Source organism: Chenopodium quinoa, unplaced genomic scaffold (assembly GCF_001683475.1).
Source record: "Chenopodium quinoa cultivar QQ74 unplaced genomic scaffold, ASM168347v1, whole genome shotgun sequence".
NCBI lineage: Eukaryota > Viridiplantae > Streptophyta > Magnoliopsida > Caryophyllales > Amaranthaceae > Chenopodium > Chenopodium quinoa.
In genome coordinates this window covers 1,607,962-1,634,526 of record NW_018742770.1, presented here as the reverse complement: position 1 = coordinate 1,634,526, position 26,565 = coordinate 1,607,962, and the positions used below count along the sequence as shown (strand labels likewise).

Below are 26,565 nucleotides of genomic sequence, written 5' to 3'. Positions count from 1 at the left end.
ATTATTACGTTATGGAATATGATAAGACCTTTGTATATAATATTAACATAGTGTTAATTGTTAAATCATTGACCGTATGGAATGATTAAGGAATTCATCTAATGTTTCCATAAGAATTTAATTTGATTATAATATAATACAAAGTATATATTTAACTAGAAAAAAAAAATACTCAATAATAAAGTAGAAAATTTATTTCCAATTTATCAAACAAACAACACAATGAGAAGTTTACAACACAATAAATGGAGCTGGAAAATTATATGGGATATGGGATTTACTCAAATTACAAGCGTGATCTTTTCCTTTTATAGAGATTGTGTTATTTTCACATGATTATTGTTGAATTGAAATTGTACATGCTTGATTTTTACTAGTCATGTCCTTCACAATACAAATATTTATATTGTCTAGGGTGAATAGGATAAGGCTTGACATGAATTGAATAGTATATGCATACACAAATCAAGATCATCAATAAAATTTTCCTAAACACCACATGGATATGGTCGACCAAGCCAAGCTTGATCCAGTGGAAAGGAGAGCACCGCCCAACCATGAGGTTGGGGGTTCAATCCCCACTAGTGACAATTTGGGGGAGTGGGATTCCCTTATCTTCCCCCCACTCTTCCAAATTGTCTAGCCTGCTAACTCGGGCTGAAAAGACTTGTGAGAGGTTTCGGCTTGATAGGGTCCTTCCTCTTAAAAAAAAAAAAAAAAAAAAAAAAACCATGGATACGGTCGACAACACTTATAGGCACTTGCAAAATATATTGCACAACAAACTGTTAAAAGCACTATTCTCGAATCTCGATACTCTCAAGTGCATGAAATAATTAACCTCTTACATGTCTAATTACGGATTACAAAGTAGTTTTTATCTAGTTTATTATCTACTCTGTAATGAGTACTAAATAATGGTTAACCTAGGTATGGATGTATTCAACATTTCACTTGTCTTTCTTTATTTTTCATTCTTGTACTGTACGAGTCCAAAAAAACAAAGTACAGTATGGAGTATGTGTTTTTTGGTCAATATATGTCACTATCTTCCCCTCAAAAAAACAAAAAACAACCTTGAACAGTTGAACCAATAACCCAATCTATACTATATACTAAAGTAATCACCGGAGGGACACTTGGCATGATTTTATCAAAAAATTTCCCTCCGAAAGGCTCTTCTTTTGTTTTAAAAAAAAAGTTTATTAAAAAAAATTTAAAGTAAACATTATTAAATTCAAATTAAAAAATAAGTGTTACAGTCATTTAATTTCAATTAAATCTATTTCAATTGACTATTATTATATCATGCTTTATAAATCCGTGCATTGCACGGGGACAAAACTAGTTACTCTACTATTTTAAAACTCGCAAGAGTCACAACTTAACTAATCAATACTCTACTCATACAAGACACTAATAAAGTTTTTTTTTTTTTTTTTTTTTTTTTTTTTTTTTTTTTATAGGGCTTTCTTACCATTATTAAAAATCAATAAATGTTGTGTAAGACGGGTTAATTTTATTGTAATGGTCAATTTAAGTGTATCTTTAACAATTTTTTTAATTTGTATAAGTTTAATTTGATTGTATTTTTTTTTTATAATTTGATTGTATTTTAATGTATAATTTCTAATAAATAAATGCTTTAGGGGCTAATACAATTAACCTAATACATTGTAAATATTTTTTAAGGGTAAAATTTTTGTTACAAAAATGGTAAATTTTGTAGTATAAATGGTAACTTTAAATATTTTTAGAGTAACTTTAAATCATCTTACTATAACTTAATAAAAGTTCATCTTATTCAAGAATTTGTGTTGAAAAATACTCAGTCAAATACTCCATTCTTCTTACATTATATATGTTTTTTAACCATTTTTTTTACGGGATTTTAACCATTTTGGCTATGAGTAGGCATATTTACCAATACACAACTTACGCCCACAATTTATGTATCAGCAAAAACTACAACAATATGACATTTTGGAAATATTAATTACTACTAATTCAACAATATTCCATAACTACATTAGTGAAAAATTATGCATCAAAGTAACCACATGAATGGTGCAAAACTGGTTAAGCAATTATGGGAAAGAGATTAATACTCTCTCCGTTTTTAAATACTTACTCAATTATTACTTTTTTCAGTATTTATTTGTCTTACTTTGTGATTTATATATAAGAAAAAATATAGTCCCGTGAATACTTGTTGGAATCGTTTCAATGAATAGATGGTTAATTTTCAATTGTTATAATTTATATTTAACTCCATATGAAGAATATGAATATTTATCCATGAAAGAAAGTATCAAATAATTCATTTTTAATTTATCAATAAATAATGAACAAAATGATTAAGAAGAAGATGTACAACTAGATGAATGCAGGTGTTGATGGTGTTATCTAATAAGGTTGCAGGCCGAACTGCCCGAAGTGCTATGATCATGGGTACCAATAACACAGCCGTATATTGGCTATTTGGCTGTTGCATTAGAATAAGCCACTACATGACCCCTGTCTTAAATAATAAATATAAATTTTAATTAAAAAAATTGACATCTTCACCAATTAGAGTTCCTCAATACACTGTTGGATACATTCTAGGTAACAAAATACTTTGTATATATATGAAATATTTTTTGAATTATTAGGTCAAGTTCGAAATTCGAATCATAAGCAGTTTTTAGCATCAACATAGATTGGGGACTTGGGGTGGATGTCCGGATATCAAGAGGTCTACTTCTGGTTATTGCGTTATAAACCATTTTGAGTCATGGACAGGGGTACACAGCCCATGCACAATTATATACTACCTCCGTTACAGGTTATGTACAACGATTTGACATAAAGCAGAGAAGGAAAATGTCTAATTGTTGCACATAACCTACAACGGAAGTAGTATTTCAATGTTTACGGCTAACTGACGCTTACAGGTGAACATCAGTTGGTGGCAGGGGACGCCGGCCTTCGCAGGTATGAAGAATCCTTTTAAAAGAGGTTTGAGGTATAGGGCCAAAATGCGTATTTAATAATCAAATAAGGAGTTAGAAAAAGAATTAGAAAAAGAAAAAAGGCCAACTTTCCGTGGCATTTCACAGCAGCAGACATTGCTAGTTTGCTACACGCAGACAACTGACTGCCGAAAATATATGAAGATGGACATTAATCAAATTAGTGCTAACCAAATGAGTTCTTCAGAATAATATCATGGAAAGGATTACAGGTAAGATAACAAAGTAATCAACTACTGAGGAGTTTACAGGTTTCAATAACAAATTTCATTTTGGAAAATTAGAAGTATATAAATATACATTTACATTGATCAATGTTTAGTTCAATAATTTACTCTAGACATGAAGACATCAGTAAGCCACAAGATTATTACAAATATGCCTCAATAGATAATAACATGTATTGATGCTCTCGTAAAAAAAAATGATCAGCAAGTCCCAAGATACGTCAATCACTCACAAGAAGCTTTACATTCTTGGGGTCTGAGACTGTACAAAATTTGCATGTTTGCCAAAAGAAATTAGTATACGTACATTATGCTGGTTAAGTCCCTGGTAATAGTGGTAAATCTCAGAATGCAGAATAGGTATCATGACGTGCATATACTGTCCAAAAGATCCTGCACAATCAAAAGAGAGAAGAAATCAAAATTGACTCGTGACAGAAGAATGAATGCAGACGAAGAAAAGTACATCCCATACAGAATTATTCACAACCTAAGAAAACCCTCTAATAAACATGTACTCAAAACAACTAACTTCGTATCAGAAACATTACCTGCCACTCTACATTTGAAATTTGAACTTCAAATTTCTCTGATGATGTTGCATTTTTACCAAAACCACTACACCAGTAACCCCCTACCTATACAAGTGCCGAGAGCATCAATCATTTATGGTGAACCAGCATTATTACAACTTACAAATGCAGCATCCTTGTTGATCATAATTCAAGCAAATAAAGACTCCAGATTGTAAAAGAAAGTAGAAACAAACCTCAAGTTCAGAGAATTTCCATTTGAAGGGGTATCTGTTGGCCTGCTACAATATATGATTAGCGCACTGCAATATACCACCAAAAAGTATAAATGATGTCAATGTACAAGAATCACAAACACAATTGAAGCCAAGTGCAAAGTCTCGGGTTCTTCTGTCACATAAAAAATCATGGGAAATACTACAGTTTCTGTCTTGACAAACAGCCTTCATCAGCTTATAATTTTAAGCTAATTTAAGAAATGCCACTATGTAGATTCTCATCTCAATGTTACGCAAGGATAAAATTTCTCACCTTTGCTTGGCATATCTTAGTTATAGCCTCCACATGAACATTTTGCAGTTCTTCAAGAGTAGCCATATCGAGGCCAGACAAATCTTCACCCTGGTTATAAAAAGGAGGATCAAAAAATCACTTGGGTAAACAAAAAAATATTATTCATTAGCACTTGCAGTGCATTTGATTGCTATAAACATGTACCAAATCAAGATATAAGTTAAAAGTACAAGCCATCCTACAACAGATGGTACAAGGTATATGAAAAGAAAATATAATGCACAACCCTTCAACCTGCACAACGTACATACTAAAAGGACAACATACATCTAGATAGCAAATATGATAGCAAATATAATGCACTGTCAAGATTTTGGGACAAGTTTCTAGTAAATTTAATCAAAGAATATAATAATGTGGTGCAGAAACTATAATAGCTGGAGATAAGGACGTAAGACTTATGAGAGAATAACCTGGATCATACCGAGAACAAAATGCAAATATTGAACAATCACAAGGCCTATTAGGGAGCAACAAAGTTCATCAAGATATAAAAGTCAAAAGGCACTTTATAAAAAAGGGAAAAAATAACTACGTATTTAACATGCATTTTCTGACAAAAGTATATACACAGAGAGAATATTGATGTGATTAAGCATATGGATTTTTTTTACATACATCACATTCAAGGTCAATTAAGATTAAGATCAAATAATCTTGAAAAATCTAGTCATTGTTTACATGCCTTCAGTCATGAAATAAGCTTCTCTAGCTCTTTGGACCTTTCTATTTCTTTCAAATTGCTGGCACCAGCTGCGCCTATCTTGTCCAAATTTCTAGATACTTGACTTCCTGCTGATAAGGAAATTCCAACTGGAACCTCGGCTGATCTATAATTAGATGTACCAATCCTGTGAGATAAGCCATCATCAGTTTCTATGCCAGATTTCCTCATGTTTTCTATCAGAACCCACAAATTTTCTAAGTCACTCTGTAAAACTTCTTCGTGTCTCTTTGCCTCGCTAAGCTGTTTATCCAGCTCACGCTCTACTTGCTCTTTCTCGGATAAAGCAGCTTCTAGCATGGCTTCTCTTTGATATCTAGTATGAAGCTCATTCTGCAAGTACTCAACCAACTGTTCATATTCTAGTTTCCTAGAGCTTGCATCAATGTCAGCATAACTACTATTGTTTTTTTTTCACATCAGACAAAGGTTGACAGCAACCAGAACCAGAATTGACCTCTTTCGTGGAACCCAGCTCACCAATCAGCTCCGCATTCCGATATGACAACCTAGTAACTTCTTCTGTCAAATGTTGAAGCTCAATTGCTGCAGCTGCAGCCAGTTCTTTTGCATATGAAGCCTCTTCTGCCAGCTTTTGGCTATGAATTTCCAGTCCAACTTTTTCTTCAGCTAATCTTGCATTCTCTTGCTTCAGATTCTCAATATTGGAAATCTAAGAAGCAAAAAAACAATCTAAGTGACCATCTAAACAACAATATTAATAGCTCCTCTCTCTCTCTCTCTCTCTCTCTCTCTCTTTCAAACAGAAAGTAGCTCTTTTGGTCCTAGTGAATGTCAGTTGAGAAAAAGCAATAAGATGGGCTTATAAATTCAAAAAAACAGAAAAAGTAACCAGCATAATTACCTGTAAATTTGAGTTTGTAGCATTCTTGCAATCTTTTGAATCATCCTGACCAAAGAACCGATTCAAACTTATCACGCTAGTAGGTGTAGTTGCATCAAGAGGTGATTCCTTCCCTCCTTTGTTTCTCTCATCTAAATTGATAGGATTAGAATCTAAAGCAGAAGCATTGAGCATAGCAGACTGATTTTGTCCTTCGGGAAAGATGGAGCAAATATCTGACGATGTGCTAAGTTGCTGTCTTAGTAGAAGGATGGCTTCTTGCATCTCAGCATTCTCTGAGATCTAATAAACCATGGAGATTGCTCAGCAAACTAATTAGATTTGCAGAAAGAGTATAAAAATTGCACGATAATTACCTTCATTTGTAACTGTTCCCGAAGAATCCTTTTATCCACTGAATCGATCTGAGCAAACAACCACAGAAAACCATCAATAAAATATCATTATAGTTTATTGTTACTTTCCCAAAAGGAGAAGAAAAGGAGGACCTTTAATAATAAATTAAAAAAAGTTAAAGAATGATTAAAAATATAAAACTAGATGAATCAAACCAACCTCATGTTCAAAGGTTTTCTCACTCAGCCGAGTAGCAATTTTAGCTAAAGCCTACATGAGAAAGCAATGATGTGAATTTGTGAAAGTAAAAGCTCCATCGATAAAATAATATAATAATAAGTTTTAAAAAAAAAGGGAAAAGAAAAAAGAACAGCCGTATACTAAAAATTTGATCATGTACTCTTTTTTTGTAAACCAGGGGTATCAGGTTAACGTAGTCATACATATTTGACAACAGACAACATAGCTCTTAAGCACACAGCAGCAGCTTCATCATAATTGACTATAATGCCAACCCGTAGTCAAGGTATAGTCAAGTTGATAGACAAGTTACACAAGTGCACAGCATTACTCTACTAGAAGATTGGCAGCTACTACCCTGAACTAATGCGTGTTTACTAGAAAAGATGGAAAAAGAGAGAGGTAAATGCAGATCATAATTTCTTATAATTTGTTTTGATATTCTACTTCACAGCTAGGCAGCCACTGGACAGACTCAACACTCAGTTGTCAAGTGCATGAATTGCTGATTCTCTTATCTAGGTGTGAGCAGGTGTAAGGATATAAATATGTGTTCCTTTATACATCGCTACAGCTAATAGCCTTGTGAGAGGCACTAAATTGATGATTTGGTTGGACCATACCACTTGATTTCTTTGTTTTTTTAACAAAATAAGTCTTGCTTTAATTAATATAATTGCTTCTTATGGGTCATAGTTATCAGTCCTTTGTAAACCATTTCTGATAAGAAGACATATCATTATACTCGTTCTGTTTTACTAGCAAATTGTTGACATTTGCCACTATTGACAATTTCTGTTAGACCATCTTTAGTGATTTGATATGTAAGGCAAAGTATAATCAAGTGGGATCTTGTTAGACTCGTCTCAATGTATATTTTCAAACTAACAATAATTTATAATTTTTACTTAATGATGTGATTTTAGTAGTTGAAGATATGCATTGGCAAAAGTGAAAGTCAAACCATTGAAAGTAAAAGAGAACGGAGGAAGTATAATTAATACCTGAGACAGCTCAGACCTAGGCACACTTTGTGGAGCTGCTTCCAGTGATACTATTATGCACTGCTCCAACTGATGTATTTGCAGCTTATTTTCAGTGATTTTATTCGTCAACTTCCGTATTTGCTCCTGTAATGTATATACCTTTATTAATCACATACCGATAAGATATGAATACAACATTACAACCATCATTCTTTTTATTGTTTAAGATTTAAAATCCTGATCTGGCTGGTGCAGGAGGTCACAAACTATACCTCATCACGATACTTTTCTGGGCTGTTAATCGCTTCCCCTGATAGTCTTTTGAGAGAGTAGGTACACTGTGCAACCTCTTCAGCCAGCAATTTTACTTGCTCTTGAAGGACATCCAGCTGATCAGTAATTGTTGTTCCAGTCTGCAAAATGCATATTTTAAAATTTTGGTCCAGTACAAACCAAGAAATTTAATCTGAAGGAAGGGCAGTATCTTTATATTCTTCTTGAGAAAAAAAACAATTTCTTCTGAATCAGTATTTTAACAATGGACATAATACTTGCACTTATGCTAATCGACAATTAACAAGCTCTTGGTACTAAAATTATCAACAAGCCAAAGAAGGAATGGCATGATGGAAGGTAACACCCAAAGATGTTTATAAGGCCAGTATTGAGTGAGTCAGCTGTCAGCAAAAGTAATTTTATTACAACTTAAGCTGATGATAATATACACTTCATTTAATTTTAAAGCTTTGAATAGACCGTTAACTTGCAGATAACTGGAAGTAGGTGTTAGTGGTAAATAAATATATAAGGGCTAACACATCCATCGGCATCAACCCCATAAAAAATCCCCAAAATGAACTTTAGGCTCTCTTATAAACCAAAATGGTTAAGATCCTTGAACCCCAAAAGGTAATGTGGATGTTTAAGCTCTTTCTACTGTTGGGTATGGCCCAAAATTTATAAGCCCATTATTTTGGTAGAGTATTGTACATATTATAGAAGCTTCCGGAATAATCAAGCAAGGTCATTACTTGCTCTTGATTTCTCTTGAATAATATCCTACTTGAATGTTCTAGAGCATTATTGACATTGGAAGCTATTAGCTAGAATATAATATATGTTCGTGAAATTTCTAGAACATTATGGATACAAGAATGATGGAGGAATTTCTAGAATATTCCAGCCATTTCTTCCAAGCTCCATCTACACCTATAAATATAGGTCATAGGCATTCAATTATCGAACACAACATAACACAAGAAGCCATACCATACACAAGCCTTCCTACACTACACCTCCTTGTACTATTTACCTTCTTTACGAATCCACTTCCTAATATAGAGAGAGACATATTGTAATATAAACTCTTAAAGGATACTTGTACTAGTTTATTTTCAAATAGTAGAATAAAAGTGATCGTCGTTACATAAAATCGTGTGTTCATATATATTAATATCTTGTCAATTTTCAATTTAATTTATACTTCTCAATCAAACACATCTTTACTTCCGTTATGCACTCACCAACCCTAACATCAACCACCATACCAAAATGGCAATTCAAATCTGTTACGGTGTTTCTTACAAAAAAAAAAAAAAAAACATCAGTTAAGATGTTCTGCAATAAATTAGGACAAACAAAGCCAATAAAAACGGTGGTAAAGAAGTACACAAAAACAAGCAACACAGATGATTTTGATCTATTATAAGTGTATGATTTAATATTACTTAAAAAAACTAGATGATTTCTCACCAAATTAATATGAGAAATCTCAAATCCAGTGCTAAGGAATTCGTCGATTTGACCCTTTTCTGGAGACGAGTTCGTAATTGGAATATCACCCTGCTTCTTATTGACTACTTTCCTCTGTTTTTCTTTTACATCAGAAACCATTACTCTATTTTGTGAGGATCTGAAAGCCGTTGCAGGAAATCCACTAGTTGAACACTGACCGTCATCAGTGGCAACTGGAGACAATCCGCCGGGAAGATTAGGTTTCTACAGAAAAATGCATGAATTTATTGATTAAACCTTATGATGATTAATAATAGAATCTAACAATAAATATATCAAACGAATTTTAAAAAGCTATTCATGTTGGTTTATTCCCACAAGATTTTACAATGTGCAGCAGAAGATGGTGCCTTTAGGAAACATGGTGGTGCATGTGAAACAAAGAACCAAAATCTTCTTTAAATTAAAAAACTTACTTTTTATTTGCATACACGTTGATTTTTTTCTTAATTTTTTTAGCATAAAATCATATATAACCTATGCAGTAAATGCAGATGCGTTAAAAAATGTAATGCAAATGCATTAAAAAATGTTTAAGGATAGTTTGAAAGATGAAAAGTCCCGAACTCTATAAGTAATACTTTTATCCTTCTAATACTCATCACTATCAATAGATCTCAATAATTTGCAAACTATCAAAAACACTAAGTTAATGTTGGAATGTTAAAGTGATGGAGATAGAAGTAAATAGCGTGAGATGATTAAAGAATAATATTAACACTTTAGAGTGATAACAGTTGACAAAGAGAGATGTACGGCAGGATATATCAATTTTGCAAGTTAAATGCCATATTTCAAAAGGCTAAATAAAATATTCTATTAAATGTAAAAAAAAAATAATAAAGCTTAGTTTGTCTATGAGTAGGGTTAGGATCTTGGATCCAAACAGTTCTAGGTCTAGTCTTAGATCCAGTTCCATCCCTACAATCACTTAATCAACATTGCAGAGATTCTCATTTGACATCATTTTCTTTAAACAAAACAGAATTTCAACAAATTGAATAATCCAATTGCAGCTATTTTGATTTAAAATTTTCACACTGCAATAAGTAGTAACATTTGACAAAAAAACAGATCCAGACATAAGTGAAAAGCACATTTGTACTGAGGATAACACCAAATAGACTAGAAGAGGAGATTAAGAATGAATGAAGAAGCAAAGAAAGAAAGAAAACTGTAATTCCAATAGATAACAGATTCTGCAAGCATTTCAATACATAAAAGCATAGTTCTCATATTCATGTGGCCGTGCCAATCAAGAAATGAAATTTCTGAGAAAAAGATGGGAGAAATAATTACTCTTGACTTAAACCATCCAAGCATTCCTTTTCTTTTACTCTTCTTATAATCCTTAACAATCTCATGTAGATTGGTTGGATTGGCACAGCCATCAATTTGAACCTCGGGATCCAGACTTCCACCACCAGAATCATCACAACAAATAGCATTCTCCCTTGTCCTATCTGGTAAATGTGCAAGCTGCATCCAGTTCAAGACTTACAAATTATAATAAGAGTTAAAGTTAACAAATTCAGAATTTTAGAATAGAGAAGTTTAGTGCTGAATCAAGCACCTCCTCTTCACCAAAGGAATGCCTTCTTGTATAGACAGACTTTTGAGGGACATGTGTTGTTCCTGGAGTATTTCTTGTTGAAACCAAAATTAATTTTGTGAGCCGTTGAATTCTTCCTGTAAGAGCTGCTTTAGCTTGTTCCTCCTCCTCTGTGCTTGACTGCAACTGAGCCTGGCCTGCTTCCAGCTTTGAAAACATTTTTATAGGAGAGAGGGGAGAAAGTTAGAAGACATGGGGAAATTATTTGAAAGAAGGCACAAAACGAGATTCCCATACTTTTCTGCACATATGCAACACTGTTCACTATACAAAAACGTGTACACAAAATTGTCAATCAAATTTTTAAGATTACAAGAGAACCCCCCCCCCCCCGGCCCCCAAACAATCCAATCATGCAACTAATGACTAACAGTTGTCAAGCCTGTATATGCTACAGCATGAACAGTGTTAACTATTAAGTTTGATTCAGTTAGCATATAACTATAACTTAGAAACTCTAAAATTGCACTCCAAATGAGATATCAGCAAATGTGACAGAGCTAATATCATCACTATCCATGAGAGGAATAGAAAGAATTGAGTTAATACAAAAAAAAAAATTGATATTTTAGTGCGCGAATATTGAAGCTCTAAGGGTTCCGAATTGATTGGCAAAATTCCTCATGCTATATGAACACTCTAGCCTCAATTATAATTCATAAATATTGCATCACCGTCTAAGTTTTTTTTCTTTTTTAGGAGTACATTAATACCATCATGATTGTCTATATGGAAAGGATGTTTCCAAAGTTGACTGAAACCATCACAAAAACACACATAAAACTATAAAAGAGAGAGTTGTGACTTATGAGATAAGATTAAGCATACTGAAGTATACAAAGAACCATAAAAGTCTTAAGGAGTTATAGAATAGGTGACATCCCTAAAAGCAACCACCAGACTAACGTGAAAGTTATGTGATGACCAAAAGAAAGCAGGGGAAGAACACAAATATACACAAGTTAGGGACTGATGTATGAGAATCAGTCCTTTGACCTTAATTGTTTTCTGAGTGATAAAAAAAGGTCATTAATTAGTACAATATCCTTGTTAAACTGCTGAACATACACATAAGTCCAGTGGCATGTACCTGCAGCTTTAGGCTAACCAAATCTTCTGGCGTTGACACATTCACACATGTATCCTCTGGTATGCCATGCTTTAGTGTCTGAAGCTCTTGCTTTAGGCTTAAAATTTCTTTTTGGTACTTCTTAATGAGAGATTTTTCGTCCAATATCTACCAGCAATAAAAGTCAATGACAAACAAGCATTACTAATGTAGCAATATTTCTATGATAGCATGTTAGAAATACAAAACAGAAGCTCTCCTAAAGTTACCTTATTTTGAGAAGCTTTAATTTCTACATGCTTACTCCTGTGTGCAAACTTCAAAGTATTGTGAGTTTCTTCACTGTGGCCAGAGGCAGGAGTCACAGTGCAGATAAGCTACAATAAGATCAAGCACATGAACAATTGTCAACAAAATAAGAAAATCAATATTTAGGTGAAAGCAGCCTCAATACTTAGTATTTTGAAATTAACTCACTGAGATTCGTCCATGGCCACTGAGAGAGGACTGCAACAAACGGGTGAGCTTTGAATCACGGTAAGGAATATGAGATGCCTTACCATCAGTTAGCTTAGAGATTACCTGCAATGATACAGAAGATTCATTAACAAAAATTCAAACTACAATAGCAAATAATAATCATTGACAGCATATCACAAGCAGTCATGTAAGAAAAACTATTAGATCTGAACTTGCCATGTCAAACCAGAAAAAATATACAGTATCAAGTATGAAGAATAATTACAGGATGTCCAGCAAGAGTTCTTTATCTATGTTCCACACCTTTTGACTTGAATGGAAAGAGTCTCATTAAGTTGCCAGCATGGGTAGGTTTCCCATCAGGCAATAAATCAATGATTAATTAAACTAGTTATTTGGATGATTACATAAATATCTTGCTTCTTAAGGGCAAAGAAACCACTTACAGTGCCAAGAGTTAGCAAACTTTTATTTATGTATGAGCCTTCTTTTCTACGTAAACCGTTTGTTTCAATCTTCGAACTTTCAGACCCAGCAAGATCAATCAAATGCTGTAAAGATAGAGAAATTTTTTTTTTTTTTTTTTTTTTTAAAAGGGTTAAAAAGTGACTAAAACATCTTGATATAAAACTTAAATAATGTATCTTATTGAACAATGATATATATAGAAAGACTTGCCAATTGAGACAGTGATACGTCTTCTTCCCCTTGACTTTGACCATGTGGACTGCTTTCAATGGTCTGAAAGGCCATCAATTTTGTCAATGATCTTATGAATAAAAATGAAACATTAACAAAGCATAACGCAAGAAAATTCAAAACTGAGAAAAATTCCATCATGGCCACGATACTCAAGGTAAATAACTTGAACAATGGACAGTACAAACTCACCTTGAATAAGTAGCCAATGTTTGTGAAAGGTATAAGGCTTTATTTCACAATCTTTAGCAAACAAATGTTACGAGTTACAGCTATAACTTCCAATTTTTTGAATTCACAGGTACATGGCAAATTATCTATCCTTGACCCCCTTACTTTTAATGACATATTTGAGTCAAGAACATGAAGGATAAACAGAGTTTTAAAACAATAGCCTACTTTCACAGAGCCAACCAAGTTAATATATTTAAATTTGAGTACAAAATTCAACATCATTCACCACTAGCAACAGTATCAAGTTGCAATGCATCTCAGAACTCAAGACTCAGAGCCCCGAGGGCCGAGGACAAAAAGAAATATGCAGGAGTGTCCAGGGATTGATCCAAATTGAAGGGTTTTCCCATCATATATGGTCCTGATTCCTGAGCCAGAACAAAGGAGTATATTGTAACAAAGTCACTAAGTGAGTAAATCCACTTCCAAATGCTGCTATAAATCATTTCTGGGTTATTCCACCCCGTTGGATCAAGCCTTATGTGTACTATGGTCTAACTTAGACAAATTGAAAAAGTTCAGAATGAAGAGGGCAAAAGACAGAAGGGGGTTTCACATACCACAGGAATGTCAGCTAGGAATGAGCAACAACATAACAGAGGAAGGCCTGGTCAGGTAGCACTATAGTGTTGATTTGTTTACTAAGTTTTTTGCTTAACATTCTTGTAACGTAGCCTCTAAATATAATAGAGAAAGTAAGACTTTGTAGTTGCATCACTAGTAAGTTGATTGGATATTGGAAGCCCTTATCTCAATAATTTTTCCTGAAATTTGCTTTATTTACATGGTTTTGAACAAAGCCTAAGCAGAAAATTAGACTTTCATAATAATTCCTTGGGTGTTGCATTGTTGTTTGCTGTCAAGAAAAAATCACCTCCATACTACAAATACATCTACAAAGGGTCCCAACTTGGCAGAGTATGGAGGACCTATGATATACCAAACTTTTCTCTTATTGCTGAAAGGCACGATCCCTCAACCACATACCTATTGGCAGATCCAGAATGATACCGGGCATGCATGCCAGAAACCTATTTGCATAAAATATACACTTACCAAAGTGAAAATGGTGTGACTTCGACTGCTAAGTAGATTGAAGTTGTTAGAGCCAACATGTCTATGCGCTGGAAATATTAGAAATAAAACCATTCAGATGATTAATCAGGGGCTTGATTGTGAATCTTGAAAAAAGCCAACTATTGACAACATTACAGCAGCAATAAAATCAGGGGGAATAAAATCCACGAACATAAAGGACATATATTGACATATATTATTAACATTAAGAACACTTATGTAAAATACATGTCAGAAACAGCCCTCAGGGAGCAAACACGTTCAGAAAGCAACCAATATAGGTTTACCTTTTCAACAGAAGACACTGAAATACAACTCAAGCATACCTTCACCAGTAGCAATCAAGGATAATGCATGAGCGGGTGAGAGTACAACTTCATCTTTAATTCCTTCGATGTAAGTTCCCTGCAAAAGTTATAGCCTGCATATCATCAAGACAACAATGGGAAGAAACACTACATATTTGAACATCCAGAGCAAATAGAACAGTTTATTAGTTTGACACTTATTCTTTTACAATCAGAACCTTCTATTGACACTTGTGGTGATCACTTTATGAAATTTATTGAAGATAAAGAAATTTTTTATGCAATCAATATATCAGCTGTAATTAGTTCATTCGTATTATACTAGAATTAGTAGGTTCTGGAAGACGAGTAAAAGGTTTAGAAATTGGTAACAGTCATTGTACTAATTCTGGGGTCAAACATAATTGGACATCATTTTAGGTCACTTTTTTTTTTTTGAAACCTTTGGTCACATTTTTTTCATCTCTCTAAAATGTATTCTCATCTATCATTTCAAAATAGAGAGAGTAGGGAATTAGGGATCGTATATTAATTTCTTCCACAACAACAACAACAACAACAACAAAAAAAAAAAAAAAAAAAAAAAAAAAAAAAAAAAAACCTCTCATATCCTCCCACTTGTCTATTCTTAAAACACTAAATTCAGATCCTGCAGTAAGTATCTGTAATTTATTATAATAAAACATCATTTTGTACAGCTTCTGCAACTGTAAATAGATTTGTTCATAAAGTAGACCGTTCCATGTCCCTTTGATCCTAGTAACATAATCAGTTTCAACTCTTCAATATTAGCACCTGTACCTGAGTATCTTCTCGAATTCGTAAGCTCTGTCCAGCTGGATCCAGCAAATCATTGATAACCTAAAAGAGCAACATAAAGAATTAACGAGGTAGTTTAACAAGTTCAATGGTAGACATACAAAATCATTGACAAAAGCACCACCATAATGTCCCTAAATTAAAGATGTTAAGCCTAAAAATCTGATTTTCTAGACTATTCAAATTGATGCATAAACTTTTTATAAAAAAAATAGGGAATTATGTGCTTCCTCCATTCTTTTAAATTGCAACATGTGGGGGACACACATTTTAAGAAGTCATATGATGGGACCAAAGACCAATGATGTGATGAGGAGAAAAATAGAGAGATAAACATGGACAGATGTGATGAAGAAAAAGGCAACACAGATCCAAAAAAATGTAATGTTACAAGTATGTTAAAACTTTATAAAAAGGAAACCGTTGCAAAACCAAAGAACAGAGAAAGTACAATTAAATGATGATATCCCAACCCATTAAACAATTCTTGCAAAAGGGCAGACTCTTAATTAAGAGCTGATGCTCACAGCTCAAAACAGGGAAGAGATTGTTTTCAATGAGAACTTCCAATAACAAAACAATAGTGATTCTTCAACAACAAATGTTTTTCCATTGCAGAAAATTTTGTGTTCAGTCTCCTCAAATATATACAAGGATGTAAACTTTCAGAGATATTAGCATATTATGGAAATATGAGTTTTTAAAGTCAACAGAAAACCCAGAAGGAGGAGGGTTGTTTTACAACTAAATGGCATATATGACAGTACTTTCTTATACTTCTATCACGGATTCCGAACGCGCTGCTTCCTGCATATCTTCATTATGCAATGTTTGAATCAAAACAGAATGGTAGGGACTTAGGGAGCACCATAAAAGACACCCCTCATATCTAATTCATCTGTCTATCTTTCATTACTCATTTCTTTGTATCAATTCATTCAAGGATTAAACATCAACATGACCAACCGGCTATTATACCAACAGTTACTGAAGCTAGTATCTTACAAGGTTGATTTTGTAGTAATTCAGCCATTCAAAAAGAATATTAGAGAAATACTAACCTCATTGTAGATTTCCAGATAAGAAACCCGAAGAAGAAATTCCCTGCCAGGTGTCTGAAACGCATGACCCATGTGGAGTTTACATACAGATAATAAAGAGTAAAGCTTTCAGTATAGAATCAATGAGTAATATAATGAGGTACCTCCTGTATGATTTCAAAGACATCTTTCACTGCTAATGGAATGATTCCAGGAGACTTCTGCAGCCCCTGTAATCAAAATCACAGCATCAACATAGCAACTTATGCAAGCTCGAAGAGCATCATACTACACAATCCAAAGAATTACATAATCAGATGGTTTATTAGAAGATGGCCCCCAAATTTTGGTAAGTCCTTGACTACAAAAGCCAATTGCTCCATGTAGCAGAACAACTAACTAGTCATCTAAACTCTATTTTATAAGCTTTCTAGTGAAAAGGTATGCATATTTCCTTGTGTTCATATAGCAGAAATGAAATTTTTATGTTTTTCCAAGTCTTCTAGAGTTTGGGAATTTAAGTCCCAACTCCAAAGAAAAAAATTATCTCATTCAAAAATTAACAAGGAAACACATACACACGCCAAAAGAAAAAAAAAACAAAAAAAAAAAAAAACTTTTATGTTTATCCGTAATGCACACAACTTGTAACCTTACAAACAGCAAGTATTTGAAGTATCCATTCCTCTAACGGTTAACTGGTGAAGAGTGACATTCTACCGAAGACGAAACTTCATATAATGGAAGACAAATCTCACTTGGATCAGATTGCAGATTAATTTATACCCTCAGTCATTGACTATTTTGTTCTAATCCTAGCACAACAAGGCTGAAGAACACAAAATTGTTTTTACAATAAAACAGCATCTTTGTCCACACTTCCTGCTGTTCCCAGCTCAGCAGCTTGAAGTCAAGGCTGGCTCTTGGCTGGTGCAGCCAGGGTGGCAGCACAGGGCCTCCTAAAATAGAAGGACCTCAGTTATTAATACAGTTTCATTAAGTAGCAAAACTTATTACGTATGGCTCAGTAATAATTCGTTAAATGAAGTATTCTATACATTGAGACAAGATCTCTGCGATTCTAGATCACAAACTCCTATACATTGTTATTTTTTTAAATCTTTAGATTTCCAAAAGCCCTCTAGTTTCACTAACCTTTCATTAATAATTTATGGTAAATTGGTAATCATTGCTTACCTTCCTTTGCTGTTTCCCCACAACTCCAGATCTCAAATTTCTTCCATCACAGTACATTAGATATTTTAACATGTAACGAATCCCATAAGGGTATTACGGTATATATTATTTACTACTCTGTACTTTGTTTTTATTTTTATTTTTTTAGGGGATACTACTCTGTCCTTTGTTTGCAAAAGCTAATATTTCTTATATTCAATCAATGGTGATTTCTAGAAAGGTAATATACCTTAAACTTCTCTGCCCTTCTTGTTTTAGTGATTATTTAGACTGTTGGCTCAATCAGCATCATATGACAGCTTAATTGTTATTTTTTCTTCAGATAGTGGTTGGTTACCTTTGGCTATATCAAACTTAGAAACTTTAAGGGCAAAGTTGTAGAGGGCCCAAATCTGTCTTAACTGCAAAAAGGCTTTATAATCATCGAGAAGGCCCTGCTTGAAGTGAATAAATCAACACATAAACTCCTGAGGAGACTAGTAAAGGACATCTGCTACAAATTTTAGTTAAACCCAAGAGACCCAACTGTCATATCTGCCCAGCCATGTCTAATTGAGCACATACCCAACACTTAAAATGGATGACTACTCGAGATAAATTCTTTAAAGTAGCTTAATGACCTCTTTTAGGCAGTTCTAAGGGCTAAGAAATCCAACACATCATCGTATTTGAATAAACACTGACAAAGAATGGGTAAAGAACCAGACATGTCTTGTAATCCATTTTTACAGAAAATCAGATCTTTATTATCTGCACACCCCCCTTATATATCATATTTCATCCATTTACTATTACGATGTGATGAAACATTGAATACTATGGAGGCACTGAAATACTGATCACTCACTTTGATATATTCACATAATTTCACAGTTGGAAACCAATGCCTGGAACAGTTCAAATCACATTGAATTACTACATTAACCAAAAGTCCAAAAGGAACTACAATGTGTTATTCATGATCTCAAATCGGAACATATGCTCCTCATCAGAATGATAAAATAGAAGGATAAAAGTGATGAAAAGAAACAATTAAAATTTAAGAAGTAAAATTAGTGAACTAAGAAAATCACTTACATGCATTGTGTGCGTCTTCCCACTACTAGTAACTCCGTATGCAAAGATAGTACCTGCACAAAGCAAGGCCATTGTAGGCTGAGAGTCATAACATGAAACATATTCCACATTCCAACTACTAAGCATTCAACTCACATCATGGACTAATACATTATCGTTCAGAATGCATAAATTGAAACTTCACATTGACCCCAGAACTCAAACATTTCAAAGGAGGAACATGAACATTCAAAATTATAAACCAGACATGAGGGCAATTTCACACTGTGGGGAAGAAACTAAGGGAATTGGGAGCAGGAAGAAAGCAAGAGACTAGAAAGAGACAGCATATCACTATCATTGATCATGTATCCATGGTTCCTCAATGGAAGGGCAATAGCAATCTTTTGTTGCTTTGCCATTAAAAAGAAACAAAAGAAAAACATTTGGTTGCTCTAACAGGCAATTTTGCTGACATTCACAGCATATTTTAGAAAGAACGAGTAATTACCATTTATTCCTTCCATAGCACCACTCACAACATGATGAGCAGCAATATCATATACATGACGTGTGGTTGTGGCAGGGCCAAATACTCGATCTGCATCAAGCATAATTACAGCAATTGAGAGCTAAATTCTATAAATTTACCAGCACTACATTTTAATACACCTTAATTAGAGAAAAATGGGTGAATATTCAGAAAGTACATCAGGGAAATCAAAACTTGCTAAATACCTCTTATATAATGAAGAGAATAGAACATTAATAAATTAATAAAGTCACTAGAGAAAATGATTCAAATCGACAAGGCAGCCTTCAATTATATGAAAAAAGTTTTATACTTTCTGTTTAAATAGGACTAATACACTTTTGGTTCACTATGTTACTTGGGGTCGGGTACCCATGTCCAACATGGGTACGTCCAAGCATCCGACTTGGCTATTTGTGAAAAAATCTCCATGATTTTGAACTAAAAGTGAAGTGTCCAAGTGCCATTAAGTCCAAGAGTCGAGGTCTGACATGGGCACTTGATGTGAAATGAAGAGTCCGAGCAACATAGTTGGTATAAATTTCTATCAAATAAACGATTTCAAAGTTTTACCATATACAAACAACTAAATAAAATCAAGAAAATCACAAACCAAAAGGGTGCATTTATAAATAATAAGAAGAAGGCACCATAGACCCCCCCCCCCTTTTTTTTTTTAAATTGTAAATAACCACCCCTCAAATCACCCAAAATTGATTTTACCACCCCTTTTTTCTTTATTATAAATAACCACCTCTAAAAGTGAAAAACATTAAAAAAAATTATCACTTTTAGCCAAATTTTAATTCAACTAGGACAAAAAGTGGAGAAAGTACACTAAAGAAGGAAGAAGAACCTTCAAAAATTAGCTTATAAATAGTCGAAAACATGATCGGACCAATGCTAAAAGGTGTTAATTTCTAATGTTTTTCACTTTTAGAGGTGGTTATTTAAAATAAAGAAAAAAAATAGGTGGTAAAATCAATTTTATTTTTGGTGATTTAAGGGGTGGTTATTGACAATTTTTCCTTTTTTTTTTTTTTTTTTGAGGGGAGGGGAGGCACCATAGAGCCCTTAGCCTCTAACAAGTGAACACAAAACACAATTTACGACCCAATAATTACTCCTCGCGGCCAAGTTGGTAAACATCAAGACGTACACAACCTTACCTCTAACTAGTGAAGACTAAAAACTTCCTCTCCCCATAAGAAACACAAAAGGAAACTAAAACTTTCTATAAAAGGTATTTTCCTCTTTTGAAATACTAGTATATTATTTTTTGTACATACACCTTATTTCAGGCAAATATGCACTTTTCATTAAAAAAAAGCTCAACCGTTGCATCACATCAACATAACACATTTATCCACAACAACAACAACAATAGTACAATACCAAAACCTTATTCCCAAAACTACGGGGTCGTCTACATGAACCAAGATACATTACATAAAAGGTCCTCCACGGTCCACAAAGATCCTCATCCTCCATTTACTCATTCATTTTAGCACTACGTGCTATTGCGAACACGTATCTTCGTGACATTGTTACCACAACACATTTTATACATTTCACTTTACATTAAGTAATTTAAGAAATAAAAAGAGCAAAGGAACTGACCAAATGCATAAGCAATGTTAGGGTTAACCTCATTCCGAAAAGTACAATCTCCATCCGCATACCACGCTATCTCATTTCCTTGCTTCATCTCTCTCGCACTACCATTATCATCAACAACAAAACCAAAAATCACATCAAAAATTTCAAAAAAATTCCAAAAAAATAATATTAATAAAATCAAAAACAATAACCTGAGAGGACGAAATCGAACAGTAACAGTGACATTCTCCTTAGGTTTACTAAACTCAGCTCTCTCCGACGACGGACTCGCCGAGCGTCCGGCGACATTCTTAATCGCCGGCGAAGAAAATGGTGAAGGAGAGCCTTTTTTTGATCGGAAAGGTGACGTGGAACGAGGAGATTTGGAAGAAGTAGAGCTTTCTCCCACCATTGTTGCAGCTTCAAGCTGCTTTTCTTCAGTTTCTCTCTCTTCTGGTTTGAGTTTCTCTCTCTAAAAGACTGTTGTTTTGTCTGTGTTAAATTTTGATTGTTGGAATGAAGGAGGAAAAAAGGAGGGAGGAGTGGAGGTCACGTGCCTTCACTGACATTGCCGCCTTAATTATAAGGTTTTATTAACAGTATCAGATTGTTTATTTGAGTGTCCCTCCAAAAATTGGGGTTAGTTTTTTAAAAAAAAAATTGGAGAATCTCTAGATTTATTTGTTTGGTTGTGGTTTATGGGTTCGTTTTAGATCGCTCCATTTAATTTCGGTTTCTAATAAAGGGGTTATTCCGTAAGTGTTTGTGATTTCGTGAGGTGAATTCATAAATAAAAGAAAGAGTGGAAAATATGAAAGATCTTAACCAAACTTCAATCCTATCGGTTTTTTTATCCAAAATGTACAAACCAGACACTTAAAAGTAAAGGGAAAGATAAGAAAATCCCTAATACGTAGTAAGATTCGAACCTCAAACCTCTAAAATTTAAGGTAAGAAATTTTCCAAATGAATAATAAACCCTTGTAAATAACAAGGGTATTGTTTGTTTTTTTTTTTTTTTTATTCAAATGAGGAAATAGAATTCCAAACGAAAAGAAAACAGAAAAGATCAAAAAACTAACAAACAAAAAACTACCAATTAAGCTAATCTAATCTTAGGGAGGCACTAAGCGAGGTAATGAAACCCCTCTAGCACCCTCCGCTAAAATTCTACTAAGCTCTATAGGGACCGACTCAATTAGATAAATTCTGGTGTCTTGAGTGACTCCGCGGTTGGCTAACCAATCCGCCGCGCGGTTACCTTCTCTATAAATATGGGCAACTTTAATCTTCCATCTAGCATCCTTGAGCATCTCTTGGCATTGAGTGAGTTCATAGTAGCACTCTCCTCGACTTATATTTCTGTTTTGCAGGATCTGGACACTGGATAAATTGTCCAATTGGACTTCTAGCTGTTGAATTTGAAGATTTTTAGCTATTTTCAGTCCTTTATGTAGTGCTAAAACCTCAGCTCTAAAGGCACTACATATGCCAAAATTGGCAGAAATAGCTGAAACAAAACCCCCTAAGTGATCACAGATTATAGCCCCTCCACCTGCTGCTCCTGGGCTCCCCTTTGCCGCACCATCGCAGTTCAAAACATACCAGCCTGTATTGTCTTCGACTAATGTTCCTGTCTTCATCAATGTTGCCCAGTATGCTTCTCCTAGCTTCATCATAACGAATGTGCAGGAAAGACCCTATGTCAATTGGGATTTCATCTTGTCGATTAAAAACAAAACAATTCCTCCACCTCCATATCCACTAAGTTGCTATCCCAAAATATGTAGCCCAACTTTCTGTGTCTAAATGATCCATATTCTTGCTATGTCTCATTATCCACTCCTTCAATGAGCCTTGGAAGAACATATCAAAAACAGGTTGGGAAAGGATTTTGCGCCAGACTACTTTTGCAGCCGAGCAATCTCTTAGGATATGTAAAGTGCTTTCCTCACTTGCACCACATTTATAGCACTTGGGGTTGTCCGTGAGCTTGCGTTTATACCTGTTTAGGTTTCCTAGCAAACGGTCATGGCATGATAACCACAGAAAAGCTCTGATGCGCTGTTGAACTGGAGAATTCCAAATAATATTCCAGCACTCCTCCTCTAAAGTGTCAGTTTCTTGTCTCATGATGCTCAAGACAAGGGTATTGTTTGTGATGGTTAATTGGTTATGGTGAAATGTATTAAAAATTAAATAAAGTCTAACCCATAAAAATACAGTATTAACATGTTTAACTTATGGAGTACTTGAATGATAAAATTGGATTAATTACAGTATTTGACCCCGTATAATATTAGGTGGGTGGGTTGGATCAGAAAATCAGAAGGTGGGGTCTCTCGTGTTGTGTGTGCATTTATCTGGTGGAGATGAATATTTTGACAGCAATATTTGGAGTTACTGTCTTGTGCTTGTAACCCTCTTGTTTTTTTTTTTTTAAATTTCTATATCTTGAATTTTCTTTTGGAGATTCGCAATTAGAGAATCGTTCTTTAACGGCATAACAAATAGGAGTACTTTCTCTGTTTTGGACTTTGTATTTTGATAATGTAAGTGAAGGGAATTTCTAACCATCTGAGTTTTATCTAACTTTCTTTATTTGTAATTAACAAAAATTACTCTTAAGTCTCTTCCGAGACCGCCTCAAAAATGACTAACTTCTAATTAAAGGTCACACCAAAGTTTGCTAGCCAATCCGCCATACAATTAGCTTTTCGGATAGTAATGACCAGTTTGTGATTTGTGATTTCCCAATCATACTTAATCAATTAATCTAACTCTTGATAAGTAATATTTTTTTTTTGTATACATTAGTAAATATTATAGTCATGTTATAATATTTAAATATACAAAAATGAATTGTATATAGCTCAAGTCGGTAAAAGCTTCCCTTCCAGTTCCAATGTGCCATTACTCCATATAAAAACATAAGGATAAGGAGGTTATTAACAAAAATGATTATTTTACCATCTAAGCCAATTACCAACTGCAATTTAATATGTAAAAAAAATAATAAAAAAAAAAATTATGTACGTACAAACTACAAGGTAAAATACTCAAAGAATAACTAGGGTTGTTTAGTTCAACTTAATTTTGCTAATCAGAACTTATCTGACTTGGTCTGATATGATATGATCTGATTATCTAATTTAACTAAACTTTGACCTTAAATGTTTGATAATCTATAAGGAAAATTATATTAAGTAGGGTCTTGTTAGATTCGTAATTGTGTGATTTATTGATATGTAATTTTCATTATTTATTTCATTACGAAATTATAGATTTTTAGCAATAAAAAAAGCTGCACATAAATGATGATTTGATATGAACTTATTCTTATCTGATATGATCTGAACTTATTCTTATCTGATATGATCTGAACTTATTTTTTATGAAATAAGTACAAATAAGGCCTTGTTTTGTTCACCTTATTTTTACTTATTTCAGAAAAAATAAGTTCAGATCAGATCAGATCAGAAAAAATAAGTTCAGATCATATCAGATCAGGAAAAATAAGTTCAGATCAGATCAGATCAGATCAGATCAGAAAAAATAAGTTCAAATCAGATAAGTTCAAATTAAATACAAATTATTATTATTATTATTATTATTATTATTATTATTATTACATATTATTATTACTATTATTATTATTACTATTATTATTATTATTACTATTATTATTACTATTATTATTATTATTATTATTATTATTATTATTGTTTCGGGGTTTTCTGATGTCCTGCGGGAGAGTTACAATTCCGAGACTGGAACCGGACGCCTGTACCTGCAAAATAACGGAGACTCCTGTGAGCTCCGCCTCCAACGGTCAAGTTAGTACCTGATTAAGGAGTAATTAATGCGGAAATTAAAGTGATTTGGTCTCTCTAGGTGAGAGTGTTTAATGTAGGTAATCTGCTTTGTTAGCGAGATCAGCCGGTTATTACTGTGTGTAATTAATGTATTTTTTCCGTAATGTTTCTGTTCTCCTTCTGTAATCTCCTTAATGAGGATTAAGGGAGGTATTTATAACCTTGGGAAACGTGCCCATCGTAGGTTTAGGTAACCCTAGGGCCGATTGGGCTTCCCTCGGAAGTTGGGCCTGGGTGGCCGGTTTCTCCATTAGGCATGGAGTATGCCACATGGCTTGACATAACAGGTCTAAGGTGGACGAATAAGCGCGTGCCATGTGGGAAGCCCTGACTGTTCCAACTGGGGGACACTTGGCAGGACCTGATTGGTCCACGTGGCGCATTCCGATTGGTGGGAGCAAAATCCCCTAATCAATTATTATTATTATTATTATTATTATTATTATTATTATTATTATTATTATTATTATTATTATTATTATTATTATTATTCAAACAATAAACGATAATAATTAAATTTTCATTATAAGCTCCAAATCATAAATGTTTACAAATATAATTTCCATCATAAGAAGTTCCAAATTTCATTCGCTATATTAAGTTGTACTTCGTTCATTAGGCCTTACGATTCTCGTTAAACAAATCATAATCTGCTCTTGGTTCGATTTCTATACCACTATCAATGGGTATATCCAACTCATGTAATCGAATAAAATTGTGAAGTGTGAATGCAGCAACCATAATCGCCAATTGATGTTTGGTGTCCATATTTGACATCATTGTGAGTATTTTCCATTGAGATTTGAATTGTCCAAAACATCTCAAATCATTCCAATGATTTGTTACTAGTTTGATATTGAATTGATTTCCACATTTTACGATCAAAGTACTCACTATTCTATCCCAATTAAGCTTTAAATATCTAAATTCTTTCATCTCTAAGCATATGTTTAACAATATCTCCGTACATTCTTCAAACCATGCTACCCAACCAGCCATTACACTATGATAAAGAGCACTTTGGAATCAATATTTCATGCATAAATTATAGACATTAATGTTGAATCGGCACCAGGATTATAATCAAAAGGATTCTTTTGAAATGAATGAACTGAAAATAAAATATTAATTGTGCTTTACATTTTCATCGATATTACTTAGGTCAAATGTAAAATTCATGAAACAAATAAATGTATATTTTCCTACATTATCTAAAAAACAATGGACAAATGATAAAATTAATGACATAGAGTGTTGAAGTATTTACCTATGATGGAGATAAAAGACAAACAACCTATTGAACAAATGAATAGAAAAATATTTTAGGAGATTGATTTAGAGTGTGAAAATTATGACACTAAGATGTTGTTTTATATAGGAAAATAGAGGTGTTACCCATAGTTGTCCGGAATATTGAAATATGAAATGATAATTTTCAATTCAATTTAGTCAACCATTTTACATTACCAAAAAATCTGTAAAATTCCCTATAAAGCTATGACAAATTTAATCTGCAATTTAGGTTTTTTAGGATCCCATTTTAATACTTTCTTATAAACAAATTCATTTATGATGTTGGATAATGTAAATAATAAAATTATCAAATATTACAAGTATATTACCTTATACTATCTGATAATATTAATACTTTTAGGTTTCTTTTAAAATATTTGTAA

At 33.5% G+C, this 26,565-nt stretch overlaps 1 pseudogene; it reads right to left on the bottom strand.

The window, feature by feature from the left end:
- Nucleotides 1–3,258: 3,258 nt before the first annotated feature.
- LOC110724604 lies at nt 3,259–22,132 on the bottom strand (annotated as a pseudogene).
- Nucleotides 22,133–26,565: the final 4,433 nt, after the last annotated feature.